This window comes from Myotis lucifugus, unplaced genomic scaffold (genome assembly GCF_000147115.1).
Source record: "Myotis lucifugus unplaced genomic scaffold, Myoluc2.0 scaffold_15, whole genome shotgun sequence".
NCBI classification, from domain to species: Eukaryota; Metazoa; Chordata; class Mammalia; order Chiroptera; family Vespertilionidae; genus Myotis; species Myotis lucifugus.
Window position 1 is genome coordinate 4206589 of NW_005871063.1, and position 15076 is coordinate 4221664.

General features: G+C 44.8%; 1 protein-coding gene across 4 annotated transcripts in view; it reads left to right on the forward strand.

The window, feature by feature from the left end:
- Positions 1-224: 224 nt before the first annotated feature.
- Positions 225-15076, forward strand: part of DYNC1I1 (dynein cytoplasmic 1 intermediate chain 1) — a 274473-nt gene continuing 259621 nt past the window's right edge. For all 4 annotated transcript variants that reach the window (XM_023750671.1, XM_023750669.1, XM_023750673.1 and 1 more), the window contains exon 1: positions 225-483. The gene's annotated coding sequence lies outside the window, so the exon portion shown is untranslated. The remainder of the gene's footprint in view (positions 484-15076) is intronic.

A 15076-nucleotide genomic window follows, 5' to 3' on the forward strand; every position in this document is an offset into this window, starting at 1 on the left:
CTTCAGGTAGTTGTCTGTGATGAAAGTTGCTCTACTAGTCACAGCAGCAGGGGCTCCCCAATCACTGGAGCTCTTCTGTTTGCAGCAACTTAGGTGAGTCCTGGGTGTCGCGCAGGAATAGACTTGACCTTCTCAGGTCCCTGTTTGCCACCAGCCTGGGCCGGCGCCACTCCCTCCTGCAGAGACCGGCTGGGGGAGAGGGGGAGCCTAGGGCGCTGGGCTGGAGGGGCGCAGGGCGTGGAGGGCGTGGGCCGGGGCGGGGCGATGGGTGCTCGGAGGAGCCGTCAGTGCCGGGCTCGCGGGAAGAGAGGATGCGCTGGCTCCCAGAGGAGCGGGAGCCGAGCCGCGGGCGCAGCGTGAGACAGCACATCCTGCGCGCCGCACCCGCCACCCTCGCCAGCCGCCGGAGCGCCGCCCCAGCCGGAGCCGCCACTGCGCTCGCTCGGGGAGACGGGTGCCGCCGCTGCCCCGGAGTGCGGCCGGGTACACAGAGGGGTGACGTGCTCTCCCGCCTCTCTCACCGCCGCCTCGGAGCCCCTCCTCGACCTTTGCCTCCCGGTGGCGTCTGATCCGGGAGCCGGGCATTGGTGCGGCCCCCTGCAGCGCAGCCTGACTCTCCCCTCGCCGCCGCCCTTGGCTCCTGGCGCTCCGGGGAGCGCTCCCTAGGGCGGTCCGAGCCCCCCAGCGGCTGCAGCGCCCCTAGCAGAGCCGAGAGGTGAGTGCCGGAGAGGAGGGGGCCGGTGCGGTGTCTTCACCTTGTCGCCCACCTTGTGGGCTGGGAGGGGCGTCCGAGTGCGCCCCGCCCGAGTCTTCTCCGCGGGAGCGGAAGGCCAGCGGCGGTGACATCGCGCCCCTCTGAGCCACCAGCTGCCGGCTCCTGGGGGAGGGGGAGCATCGGAGGGAGAGGAAAGGGTGCTGTTTGGTTACATGGTCAGCTGTCTGCAAAGCTAGATGCTGTTGCTCCCCCCAAGTCGGAGGGAGCGAATGCACTTCCAGCAGGGTATACATGAACACTTATGCAAGAAGATGCCAGCTCCTTTCGCTGCTGCAAAGAAGTGTGGTTGTTGTTGTTGGGGGGCGAGGGGCGGTTCGTGGCGGCGTGGCCCTCCTTCCCCCACTCCCACTCCGGAACCGCTCTGCTCTTATAAATCTGTGCGTCATCCTAAGGGCAGGGATCCTGGCTGCACTGATCCCTGGCACCTCTCATGACTGGCACCTCGGCTAATAAGGTCAGGCAGAAACCCAGGATCAAGACAGGAAATTACTGAGGGAATCAGAGGCTCAACCAAAAAGATGCAGAAGATGGAATTCAGTCGTTTTCCTGGCCTCCACTACATCTAGGTAAGGGGCAGGGAAAAGTAGCCAGCCATTTTCTTGCCTGGAATGCCTTTCAAGTGGGCATGGTAGACATACTGTAGTGCAAGGTTGTGAAAAATTGTTTCCAGATATTCCAGATTAGCCGAAAGTGTAGTTAACAGGGAAGCGTGGTACCTGCAGAAGACATCATAGGATGAATATCAGCACAGATATGTACATAGTTTCATTGTGGAAATGATAGAGAAAGCTGTTGATCAGCATAAGTCCATTTGAAATGGAGCATTCAGTGCAAGTTGCATCCTGAGGGTATCAGTGGGAATGTGGTTAATACTTTCTCTGATTATTTAAAAAATGCCAACTTTTCTTTGAAAGTTTTGGTGAGGCAAAAGCCCAAACTCTGCTCTTCTGACCATATCTCTCACTAAATTAAAATCAGACACTCACTCCTCCCACGAAGTTATCAAATGTTCTCTTCATTGGAACTAACTCTCCAGTATTTCTTAAGGTCTGAGAATCCAGTTGTTCCAAGAGCTGTTTCTCTTACAAATCTTCTAGCATCATGGTTGGGATGTTTGTATGATATGGTTGGGGACTTAAGGCAGGCATTTCCCAAACTGTCCGGCTCTTGGCCCAGTGTTGGGGCCAGGACATCTCTTTTTCTTCATTGTCTCTGGCCCCAGGCACGGGTTCACCTGCTTCGTATCCCCCCCCCCCCCCCCCCCCCGCCCCGCACCCCCATCCCAACCTGGGATGCAGCACTATGCCCTGGAGGAGAGGGATGGCTCAGCCCCTCCTCACCCCCAGCCTGTCCCCCTGTCCTCCTGAAAACTTGATCTGAAGCTCTTTTGGTGTTAAAGGTCGACATCATTAGGTGTAATCACCAATAAGGTCTGGGCAGAGGAAAGAAACTCGACTCACAGGACAAGGGGACAGAGATCTTAGTGTGGTGGTTTCTGGTCACTAGTTTCTGACTAACTTCTGAGATGGTAGGAGGAAGTCACCTGCATTTGGGTCAGCCTGGTTTATGTCTGAGAAGGGGTTCTATTAACTTTCTTCCCACCCTTTCTACATTCCCCCAAACACTTTCCTGAGTCTACATTTAATAAATAAGCTCTTCCCTTGACTCCAGTGCTGAGTCAAGTGATTCTTGGGGACCCATCCTGGTGCGGCTCTGTCCATACTCAGAGCTGCCCTGTAAACCAGTCTGTGAAATACATGCCACGTCTTGAAACCCAGCCTCTTAGCACAGACTCTGCACAGGCTTCATCCACAGCTAGTTACCTAAAGGGACCATTCATTCTCCCTTGTCATCCTCTTTCTTTCTGTCGCTTAATCTTGCCATCAATTGAAAAGGTCAGAGGATATTGTCTCACCACTTTTTCCTCCCAACATTTTGCTCCACCAAATAAAACAAAGATGGATAATATATTGAACACTTTACCAGTGCTCAGTACATTTAGTAATTGCATTACACCAAATTTACTAAATGTGTTGTATTACCAATAGCACTTGAGCAGGCATTACATGTTAAACTACTTTTCCATGTGTTAACGTATTTAGTCCTCACCAAAATCTTAGGTATTACATTATTTGCAATCCTATTTGACAGAGGAGGAAACTAAGGCACAAAGATGACAAATACCTTTCTGAAAATCGTTCAGCGAATAAGTTGTAGGGTTAGGATTTGAACCCAGGCAATCTGACTCTATTCTTTCATGTTTTAGAACAATTATATTGGTTAATTGTCATATATTGAGTACCAGGCTCTTACATTTATCTCCTTTTATTCCTTATATGAATCCTCTAAAGTAGACATTATTATCCACATTTTACAGATGATAAGCCTGAGTTAAGTGCCATACTCAATAAATAGCAGAGGGAGGATTCAAATCAGATCTGTCTGACTCTAAAACCAGAACTCATCTATTTTAGCTAGTGTTCTTTGTGAGAAACATGAGTGCAACGCTTGTCTGTTTCCTTCAGGTTTGCTGCTAAAGTTTCCTGTGAGCCATTATTATTTCCTTCAGGCCTCAAGTGTAGCATGCTTTTTGCTTTTTTTTTTAACCAGCTGATTGATAGCTGTGGGTGATATGGCAAACCCAAAGTAGGACCATAGTTCTTTTGAAATCAAATATTGCCTTGGATCTATCTCCTAATAAAACCTGCTAATTCCCTATAATACTTTGTGGTTTCAAATGCCAGATAGGTAGTTGTCGCAGGATCCCTCTAACTAGAAACCTTTGTGACCTCTACATCCCCTAGGATATGTGAGAAAATATGCTCTTTTGGGAGCTTTGCTGAGATAATGAACTTCTAGGCTTAATTCTTTGAGAATTAACATAAGTTCATTTGACTCTCATTTAATTTCTTTGAATTTATAAAAATCCTTTGCCAGGTTCCATGTAAAAATTATTCTTCTTGACCTTGAACTTTTCATCGACATCCTGTGCTTATTTCCTTTGCTTCCTCTCTCTAGAAAGCCTGGCACCAGAATGTCAGACTGAAGATTGAAGTGCAATAGGCACGGTTGCCCAGACTCCAACCCTGAGGAGCCCAGAGCTTCGTAAAGCATTTTCCGAGACTCTGTTTAGAGGAGGCTTCTTTTTTAAAAAAAAACCAAAACACAAAAAACCACTTTATTGTTGAGATTATTACAGATGTCCCTCTTTTTTCCCCCAATTGCCCCCCTTCAACCGGTTCCTGCCCCACCCCAGGCCTTTGTCATCCACCCAGTTGTCTGTGTTCATAGGTAATACATATCTATAATAATAAAAGCATAATATGCTAATTAGACTGGATGTCCTTCTGGATGAGGCAGAGGCGGCCACTGCGGCGGAGGGGGCCAAGGCAGCAGCCACAGCAGCCACAGCAGTGGGGGCCGAGCCCCTTGCACGAATTTCTTGCATCAGGCCTCGAGTATGCATATAAGATCTTTGTTTAATCTCTTCTCGCCCCCCATCCTCCTTCCCTCTGAGAGTTGTCAGTCTGTTCCATTTCAATGCCTCTGATTCTATTTTTTTTAAAATATGTTTTATTGATTTTTTTACAGGGAGGAATGGAGAGGGATAGTTAGAAACATCGATGAGAGAGAAACATCAATCAGCTAGCTGCCTCCTGCACACCCCCTACTGGAGATGTGCCCACTACCAAGGTACATGCCCTTGACTGGAATCGAACCTGAGACCCTTTAGTCCACAGGCCGACGCTCTATCCACTGAGCCAAACCGGTTAGGGCAACCTCTGATTCTATTTTATTCACCAGTTTATTCTGTTCATTAGAGTTCTTATTTGTTTATTTTGATTTTTAGATTCAATTGTTGATGTTTAGATTCAATTGTTGTTTTTAGATTCAAATCAATGTATTTGTTGCCATTTTGTTGTTCATATTTTTGAACTTTTTCTTTTTCCTCTTCTTAAAGAATACCCTTCAACATTTCATATAATACTGGTTTAGTGGTGATGTATTCTTTTAGCTTTTTTCTTGTCTGTGAAGCTCTTTATCTGACCTTCAATTCTAAATGACAGCTTTACTGGGTAAGAGTAATTTTGGTTGTAGGTCCTTGCTATTCATCACTCTGAATATTTCTTACCACTCCCTTCTGGCCTGCATAGTTTCTGTTGAGAAATCACTGACAGTCATATGGGCATTCTCTTGTAGGTACTGCTTTTCTCTTGCTGCTTTTAAGATTCTCTCTTTGTTTTTAGCCCTTGGCATTTTAATTATGTGTCTTGGTGTGGTCCTCTTTGGGTTCCTCTTGTTTGGAACTCTCTGTACTTCCTGGCTTGTAAGTCTATTTCTTTCACCAGGTAGGGAAGTTTTCTGTCATTATTTCTTCAAATAGGTTTTCAATACCTTGCTCTCTCTTTCTGGCACCCCCATAATGCAAATGTTCGTACTTTTGAAGTTGTCCCAGAGGCTCCTTACACTATCTTCATATTTTTGGATTCTTTTTTCTTTTTGCTCTTCTGGTTGGGTGTTTTTTGCTTCCTCATATTTTAAATCATTGATTTGATTCTCAGAATCTTCTACTCTACTGTTGAATCCTTGTATATTATTCTTTATTTCAGTCAGTGTATGCTTAATTTCTGACTGGTCCTTTTCCATTTTTTTGGAGGTTTTTAGAAGATTCTTGAGTACCCTTATAACCATGGTTTTGAACTCTATATCTAGTAGTTTGCCTTCTTCCATTTCTTTCATTTGTGACATGTTTCTTTGTCTATGCATTTTGGCTGCGTCCCTGTTTGTTTCTATGAAATTGGGTAGAGCTGCTATGTCTCCTTGAGTTGGTAGAGTAGCCTTGTGTAGTAGGTGTTCTATAGGGCCCAGTGGCTCAGCCTCCCCAGTCACCTGAGCTGGGAGCTCTTTGTTTAGAGGAGGCTTCTTTTTTGTGGGCTATGAGCACAGTCTTATTGTAGTTGAGACTTGATTGCTGTTGTTGTCATGGGAGGAATTGACCTCCGGACCAACTGCAATTACAGTGGGAGAGCTGCTGTGCAGGAGACACCCCTATGGAGCAGGACTTGCTTCAGTGGGGCTTTGGTGCTCACTGAATCTGTCCCTTGAGTGTGTCGCTTATGGATGTGTCTAGTTGTAATCTGGAATGGTCTCACTTTGACCACTGAGTACATTAGCTCTTGGGTCTCCAGGGGGGTACAAAGTCAGCCACTGCCTGGGACCACCCAGCAGGAGCTTCAGAGAGATCTTCAGATTCCTCCTCTTTGTATCAGGTTTGGAAGTGCCCAGATGAGGCCCAGCTATGAAGGTGCCGAGTCTTGGGCCTTTTATTGATAGGTTTGGGGCTCCCTGACTCAGCTGCAGCTTGTTTGAGAGATTTTAGTCTGAGTAAGGACAGGGCATTCATTTGCAAAAGCTGCTGCACACAGCTTGGATGGGGTTATAAATTGGATGAGGCAGGGTCTTAGGGAATCACAAGGGCCGAGCAAACAGAAATGGCTGCCAGGCAGCCCTGCGACCAGGGAGATCCCAGCATAGGAACAATGATCCCTGTGAGCAACTCTGTCTGGGAGAAAGCTGCCTCTGAGTTCCTGCTCCGATGCCAGACAATCCAGTTCTTCCTTGTATGTGTCTGTGTACCCCAAAGCCTCGCCCTGGTGCTAGAGTTCAGAGGAAGCAGGACCTGGTAAGTTCATTTTATGGTGCTGGCCTTTTAAGAGGAACAGCTGGGTTTCCAGCAGCCCCTATGTCAATGAGCCCCAATCTGCACTGGTTTTTATACCCTGTGGTTCTTACTGCCCTTAGGGACTTCTTTTCCCAGCTCTAGGACCCTGGGCTGGGGGTCTGTTTTGGAGCTGGGGCCCCTTGCTCCTCTGGGCAGCCTCTACAGAGATGATCTTCTTCCCAATTAAAAAAGTGGCGCACATGGGTGCCAGACCAGCCTGTTCCATACCCCCACACTTCCTACTAGTATCAGTGTGCTTTCTTCTTTACTTCTCTGGTTGTACTTCCATTCATCCAGCTTTCCAGTGGTTCTGGATGATGGTGGTTCTGTATTTTAGTTGTAATTTCGATGTGGTTGTGGGAGGCAGTGAGTACAGGCATTTACCTACGCTGCCATCTCCCCCGCCTGAGTGAAGAGGAGGCTTCTTAAACAGGAGTTATAGGCACTGTGAAGGGCAGGCCCATGCTAGTTTTCGGGTGGATATTGGACCCAATAAAAATGATGAAAAATTGTATGTCTTGGTGCATAAATGAAGTTTTCTAGGAAAATATAGGGCATTTGTGACTAAAAAGAAATTAAGAACTAGTGATTTAAGTGCACTGTTTAGGAAAAGGGGGAGGAACAGAGGCCACTCAGCTGAAATGTATTGAAAACAAGGCAAATCTGTTCAGCCAGAGCTAGCCAACACCTGCTAGAGGTGCCCAGGTGTACATGCAACACACACTAATGCATGCTGCAACCAAGTGAGGGCTCCTGGAGTGGCAGGCAGCCCTAGCACTGCTTGCCATTCATTGTGCACTTACCATGTTCATATTCATGGTTCATCAAATCATCCCAACATCCCTGTATGGCTGACATTTTTTATCTTTATTTGTTAAACAATGAATCTGGTGCTTGGAAACATTAAGCCACATGGTCAAGGCTATATGAAGCCAGTTAGTGAAAGAGCTGTGTTTCGAATTTTAAAAGTTTGTTTATTTTTTTTCCATCATATCTCATTGTTTTTCAATGTGGGACGCTAAAAAAATACTTAGTGTAACTTTTTATTGTGGCAGGACGGAGAGTCCTTTAAGAACTTGTTCACACGCTGATAAGGAGAGTCTAAATGTGTGATCGAAGGGGAAAAAGAAAATGAGACATCTCTAATTCAGGGTGGCAGAGAGCAAGCCCCACGTCCCTTGACGTGTGCTGAAGCCCCACGTATTTGATTCTCAAGTATCACCAGGAACCTTGCTGAGCACCACATGCATAGCAGTCACAACTAAGATAGCCAGAGAGTGGATTCTGCAAGGGTGGCTGCAAGTCAGGACTTGATTCATTGCAAAGATGACTTGACTTCAGAGCTGAACTTGAAGCTGCTCAGTCTTCTGGGCTTACCTGACACAGTGGCTGCCTTGTGATCTGAAACACAGACTTGGTAGTGAATCCCGGGAGGACCTCTGGTTAACAGATGACTTACAAAGCCTTTTCCTTTTTGGCTAGTTTCAATCCTGAGTTCCTCACAAGCAGCTGCTCTTGCTTCCAAAATATAACTTAATCCCTAACATTTTTATGCTTCATCCATATGCTTGCTATAATCTTATAGAATGACCCACTATTTCATTTGGAGGCACTTGATCAACAGATGGGCCTGGAAACATATACCAGTGTGTTTTGCTATGCTTCAATAGTGTTTCTCTCCCATACATTCGAAAGAATTTCATTTATTTATTTATTTTCCTCTCCCCTTTCCTCCTCCCGTTTGGCAACCAACAAGTTTTTCTCTATATCTATGGGTTTGTTTGTCCCTGTTTTTTTTTGTTTGTTTGTTTGTTTGTTTTTTTAGATTCCACTTATAAGGGAAATCATATGGTATTTGTCTTTCGCTGTCTGACTTATTTCACTTAGTATAATGCCCTTTAGGTCCATCTATGTTGTTGCAAATGGAAGGATTTCAGTCTTTTTTATTGCTGAGAAATTTCCCATTATATATACATACCACATTTTTTTTATCCATTCATTTATTAATGGGCATTTAGGTTCCTTCCATTTCTTGGCTATTACTAGTAATGCTGCAATGAACATAGGAGACATATCCAAAAAGATATTGCTAAGAATGAGGTCTTAAAGTTTATTGGCTCTATTTTCTTCTTCTAAGAGTTTGTGGTTTCAGGTCTTACATTTAAGTCTTTAATCCATTTTGAGTTTATTTTTGTATATGGTGTAAGAAAGTGGTCTAATTTCATTCCCCACCCCCCACCCCCATGTATCTGTACAGTTTTCTCAATGCCATTTGTTGAAGAGGCTGTCTTTACCCCAGTGTATATTCTTGCTTCCTTTGTCATAGATTAGTTGAATATGTAGGCATGGGTTTATTTCTGGGCTCTCTATTCTATTTCAATGATCTATGTACCTGTTTTTTTAAAATAGATTTTTATTGATTTCAGAGAGAAAAGGAGATGGAGAGAGAGATAGAAAACTCAATGATGAGAGAGAATCATTGATCAGCTGCCTCCTGCATGCCCCATACTGGGGACTGAGCCCATAACTCGAGCATTGTCCTGACTGGGAATTGAACCATCACCACCATGAGCACCCTGTTTGTAGGTGGATGCTCAACCACTGAACCACACTGGCCGGCGGGGCCACAACTGAATGTGGGCTTGGCAATGCCTAGAAGTCTGGAAACCTTGCCTTTCTGAATCAAGATCACATTGAGCATTTCTGCTGAGGGTGTGGGAGTCTTGAGGAGGACAACCTTTCGTTCCAGAAGTGACAGGCAGGATGATTTGAGTCTTGTGTTTTCCTTTATGAACGCTTGGGGCAAATTCTCTTGATCTGGCTTTGACCTGACATTCTTCTATGAGCAGTACAGCACTTTGGTTCCTTTCTGGTGGGAAGAGGGGAACTTTTGATTCATTTGTCAGATTCCTATTTTATACTAATGTCTGGAGTGAAGCCAAGAGCAATATGTATATTTTAAATCGCTATGGACAAAAAATAATACCATATTTTCTATTCTTTGCCTACAGTCGGTTTCCCTTTTAGAACACAGATTTTTTCTACTCTAATCTGAAATAGTACCCATTGCTTTGTTTGACAAGTTGAAGATGTTAGTAATTGAAATGGAGTGAAGTCCTCTCCTTTTGAAAGTAGTTAGATCCTGTACTGCACATGTGGAAGCCTTTAAACGTTGATCAAGTTGTTGAGTGTTACAGTGAGCCCATGTATAGGGGATGACATGGGATTCTGTCTCAGAATCAGCCTGTGGCGGTTCAGTAGTTGGTGGGTTTGGGTGGTTGAAAAGGTAAGCAGGCCCTGTGGGGACTGTGTGTTTTGACAGTGTCCCTTTTAAAATGATGGCTAGTCTCCTGTTCTACCATCCGCCCCGTTAGGATCAAAATAGCAAGGGGTTGTGGGAATTGGTGTGTATTTTGTGGAAGAAAGAATAACAAAAACGTCTTTGCCTGTTTCCTTGAAAAGCGTGACTTTGTTCACTTTCAGAAGGTATAGGTTACTGCTGATTTGGAAAGAGGATCTTTGCCCTTTGAATGGCTTTCAGGCTCAGAGGAAAGTGAGAATCTATTTGCATAAGTTAAAATGCCAAACGAAATCTTCCAATGCAAATATGGACCACCCAGGGACATTGTAAAGGCCAGGTTTGGGGTTTTGATTTCAGATTTTCTTGCTTCCTTGTTTAAGCTTTTTAATATTTTCAAATGCTGCTGAAAAGTAATTGGTGTAGTAGCTAACATGAAATCCCATATCTTTTGCCATAGATTTAAGACGTGGTGGTGGTGGTGGGGGTTGGGGGGTGGGGGCTCACGGCTGTACTCATTTGCCTTGAGAGCCCCTTGTTTTTTAAAGTGAAGAAATATACATTCCTAAAATTTGAAGGCCCACAGGTTGTAGATTTTAAAGTGGATAGAAAAGCCAGGTTACAAAACAGTTTTAGGGAGTGAGACGAGACTCTCTTGGAATGTTCCCTTCCTTTAGTGTATTCTGTCCAGACAGAGCCATTTCTCTCAGTCAGTTGGGCAGAACTTTGCTTTTGGGGATGAGCCAGGGTGTTGGAAATGGCACCTGTAACATTGTCAACACCCCCACTGCCTTCCGAACCACCATGGGAAGGTAGATCAGCACATGGAAAGAGTCTCTAAGCTCCCCGGGGGGGAATTCAGAATTAAAGTTGTTTTAACCAGGACACATGTTCTGGCAATTGTTTGGTTAACAATGACACTTAGTACTTTGTTGGTCTTTATACCCTAAAGAAAAAGCTATTTATGATACTTGTTAAGGAAAGGGTAAGGCAGGCTTTATTTATTCAGGGGACTATCCTGATAGATGCCGAACCACTGCCATGGAATGTTGCAGTGGAGGACAGAGATTGGGCTCAACTCCCAATGCAACAAGGAATGGTGGGAATTTATAGCCAAGGAGCAGGGTGGTGGTCAGTGGATGGAAAATTACTAAGAGGTAGCATCCTGCAGGGTTAATGGGGGAGGAATTCATGCTAAACCAAACTAAAAGTATTTTTGCTAAAGGCAGGCTAGGGTGATCAAATACCATACCACGTGGTGTGGGGAATGAGGAACCGATCAGATATTGATTAGATATTAGTGATCAGATATTGAAGGTAGAGGATTCTGGCTAAACTGACTTATCAGGACTCTTGCTAAAACTGGGCTCCCAGTGTCACCACTTACTAGCTATGTGACCTTGACAAGTTACTTTGTCTCCCTAGACCTCATTTTCTTCATCTGTAAAACAGGAGTGATGACAATAGTGCCACTTCCTAATATTGTGGTGAGGTTTGAAAGAATAAATCCGTTTCTTAGAGGATTTAAATTTTTTCCCTTGGATCATTTTGGTGTGTTAGGACAAACACACCAAATGTGTCACCTTTTGGGTATTTAGGCCAAAAATAAACATGGGTTGGTAATTCCTAGGATGCTGGAAGCCTTGCCTTCCTGAATCAAGATCAAGAAAGCACTATGGGGCTCTAGGAAGTGCATTATAAGGGCCCGATGGTCCGTCAGCATTTTCCCTTGCTTGTGAGGCAACCTTAGTCTAGAGACCTCGAGAGTATTAAATTGGCCTCTTTTCTGATCTTGGAATTCACGTCTGCTGAGGACACATTTCCTAGCCTACCTGCACCTAAACCCAGCACTCCAAGGTCATGTTCAATTACAATCTAATGTGGTACAAATCCACTGTGGTGTAATCATGGAGGCATTCTGCTTGTTTGAGCCCAGCTTGTTTGAGCCCAGAAAGTTATAAGGTCCATGTGTTTGGGACCAGCACCATAGGTAGAGTCTTGGTGTGATGGAGGGGAGGCCGTGTGGCTCATCTTGGCAGATGTACACCCTCTCTTTTCTCTTTGGCTCTTCTCTTCCCCCACCCTTCCTCAAATACAAAGTGGGTGAACTTCGTATTTGGTGAGGCAGAGAGCTTGTGGGCTGTCAGCGAGTGAAAGCATGAGGACTTTGGCAAATAGGTTTGAGGACACTTACCTATTGAAGCCCAAACTTCTAGGAGAAAGGAGATTCCTATCAATGTAATGGAGATCCTTTGATTGTTTCAAGCTATTCAAAATATGAACGGGGCTGCCTGTAAGGTAGTGAGTTCCCAGTGCCCTGGAGAGTTCAAGATGCCACCACGAAGTGAGGATTGTCTGTGAAGGGATTAGTCAGACCAGTATTTGGTGATCTCTGTATTATTTTTTCTCCAAATTTGAGCATCTGTGATTTTGTGTACTAGAGGGAGTCTTGCATCACTCTTACCTCTGGCCAGGTTCTGCCATTCACTTGGAGGCAGCATGAATAAGGGACAGGTGCCAAACTGGAATAATAAATATGACAACCCATGTCTACTTCTTTTCCCGTGTAACTGTTCACCTTGTAGCATTCGTTCATCCACTCTTTCATTCACAAACATTCCCTAAGCCGCTGCCCGACACTGGGAACACCGCTGTTGCAGTGTCAGGCCAGGTTGCAGGAAATTTAACAGCCCGTGACAACCATTCAAAACAAACAAAAAGCACGCTTGGCTCTAACTTCAGACCAAACAGGCCACATCATCATGCAGTTGAGCGCTCTTTCTTGTGTTCATTTATTTGTTCATTCAGTCACCTCTTAATGTGCCCTGATGATCAAAGTCTGATCCACCCTGCTCACAGCAGGGGCTAGACCAGGGGTGGGCAAACTTTTTGACTCGAGGGCCACAATGGGTTCTTAAACTGGACCGGAGGGCCGGAACAAAAGCATGGATGGAGTGTTTGTGTGAACTAATATAAATTCAAAGTAAACATCATTACATAAAAGGGTACGGTCTTTTTTTTTTTTTTAGTTTTATTCATTTCAAACGGGCCGGATCCGGCCCACGGGCCGTAGTTTGCCCACGGCTGGGCTAGACAGACATGTCCTTTCAAAGGCATATTCCAGAAACCCTCCGCTCCCATATTCTCACAGTGTGAAGAACGGGAAACTACCAGCTGACTTGGGAGGCAGAGTTCCCACCCTGAATGCTGGTTTTCTGCAAAGAATGTATTACGGGTTCTAAGATTTCTATTTTGAGCATTTAATTTTTCACTTTTTCTTTATATACAGCAAAGGTGTGATATGTAAGGGAAGTGTTAAGACCAGTTGTTTGCATTGCTTAACACATTTGAATAGATTGGATTGGTTTAATATGGAAATGGGTTGGTTTTCATCCAGACTCTTACATGTTTTAAAAATAAACCACTTTCTTGGGAAATGAAGCAGGACCAAAGGGCAGAGGCAATGGACCCGGGTCAGCGGTGGCCTGAGAGTGGAGCAGCAAACACACACCTTCCCAGCTTGTTTCCAGTGGCACCACCTCGAGCCCATTTGACCATATGCTACCGTCCAATCGAACTGTTTGCCATTCCCCAAACGCAGCCTACCTCCTGCCCCTGTCGTTTCACTCATGGTCACTCTCCTTCCACAGGAAATGCTTCCCCGGGTAACATCCTACACATATTTCAGTGTCTGGTTCTTGTGGCTCCTCCTTCACGAAGCCCACTGCATATCTAGTCCCTACACTCTGTGCTTCATGCTTTATACCTCTATGTTCTAGTTCCTACACTCTGCGCTTCATGCTTTATACCTCTATGTTCTAGTTCCTACACTCTGCGCTTCATGCTTTATACCTCTATCATGTTTTCATCCCGTTCTCCCTCGCAATGGAGCTGGTGTTTTCAGACCCTACCTTATTACAAGCTGTTTTAGGCAGGTGATACCTTGATCATTTGTGTAAGTCCCACAGCACCCAGAGCAGCACTTCGTACTTTTAGCGGCTTCCCCTCTTTACTAATATAGGGGGGACCTTGCTCAGATAGTCCAGGTAGCCTGACATCTCCTTCCATCAGATATATCATCCCACTCTCCCTCCCGGCTGTCCCCTGCTCCCTTCCTATAAAGGGTCACTGTGCAGCAGAGACTGGAGTGATGGGGAGAAGCATGCTGTGAGCTACCAAAGCAATTTGGAGTTAGGTGACTGTGCATATATGTGTGGGTGCATGCTCACATGCTGAGAACATGAGCTGGTGACATTCTTGGGCATCAACACTCTTATCTGTAGTCAGGTGCCATATTGAAGCTGTGACGACAGAGATGTGATCTGGGACAGCCAGCTGTCAGCTATTCAGATGGGCAGAATTAAGTTCTGAATCTTAGTTTTGAGGGTCTAGGACAGGGGTGGGAAACCTTTTTGTGAGTGCGTGCCAAAACCAGGAAAATCTCTGACTCAAAATTCTTCTGCGTGCCAACCCCAATTTTTTGAGAACATGTTACGCCTACTTGATATCTCTTAAGGTGTACATATGTGAAGAACCTTGAAGAAATAATAAAATTCATTCGAGCGACAAAAACACAGTATATGATGATGAAAAATACATTTATTTTTTAATGTATACATGTACACTGATAGTCCGACAGAAAACTTTATGACTCCGTTTGATATTATCAGTGGGACTTTTGCTGCTGCATTACTGATGACAGAGATTTTACATCAGGTTTATATTTCATGACATTCAGAGATATGCACGAGCTACTACTTTCATCCGTCAGGCTACTCCTATTACGAGACTTAACAAAATTCATCACTGAGAACAAAGATTCACATGTATGTGGATGAAACCAAAACACTGGTTGGATCTAGGAAGGCAGGGAGAATTAAGGCAGAGGCATAGCAATTGCTCTTTCCCTCTCTCGTCAATTCATGTCTATGATCTTTAAGATAACTTGTTATGTAAAATTATTTATTTATCTAAGATGCACCTACACTGAATTTATCTGAAAAATAAAAAAGTCGATATTAAGAAAAAAATTGTAAATGGAAGATTATAAGAGAGGGTTTCGCATGCCAGCAGAAGTTACTGGCGTACCATGTTTGGCACGTGTGCCAGGGTTGCCCACCCCTGGTCTAGGTATTGATTGTTCTTATGTAGCCAAAATTCTCTAGCAACTAGTGCTGAATTCACACAACCCAGTGCAAGTGCATGTTATATATTAGGCTACAAACATAAAATGCCAGCTTACTGACTTGCCAGAAGAAACCTAAGTTCCCTGGGATCACAG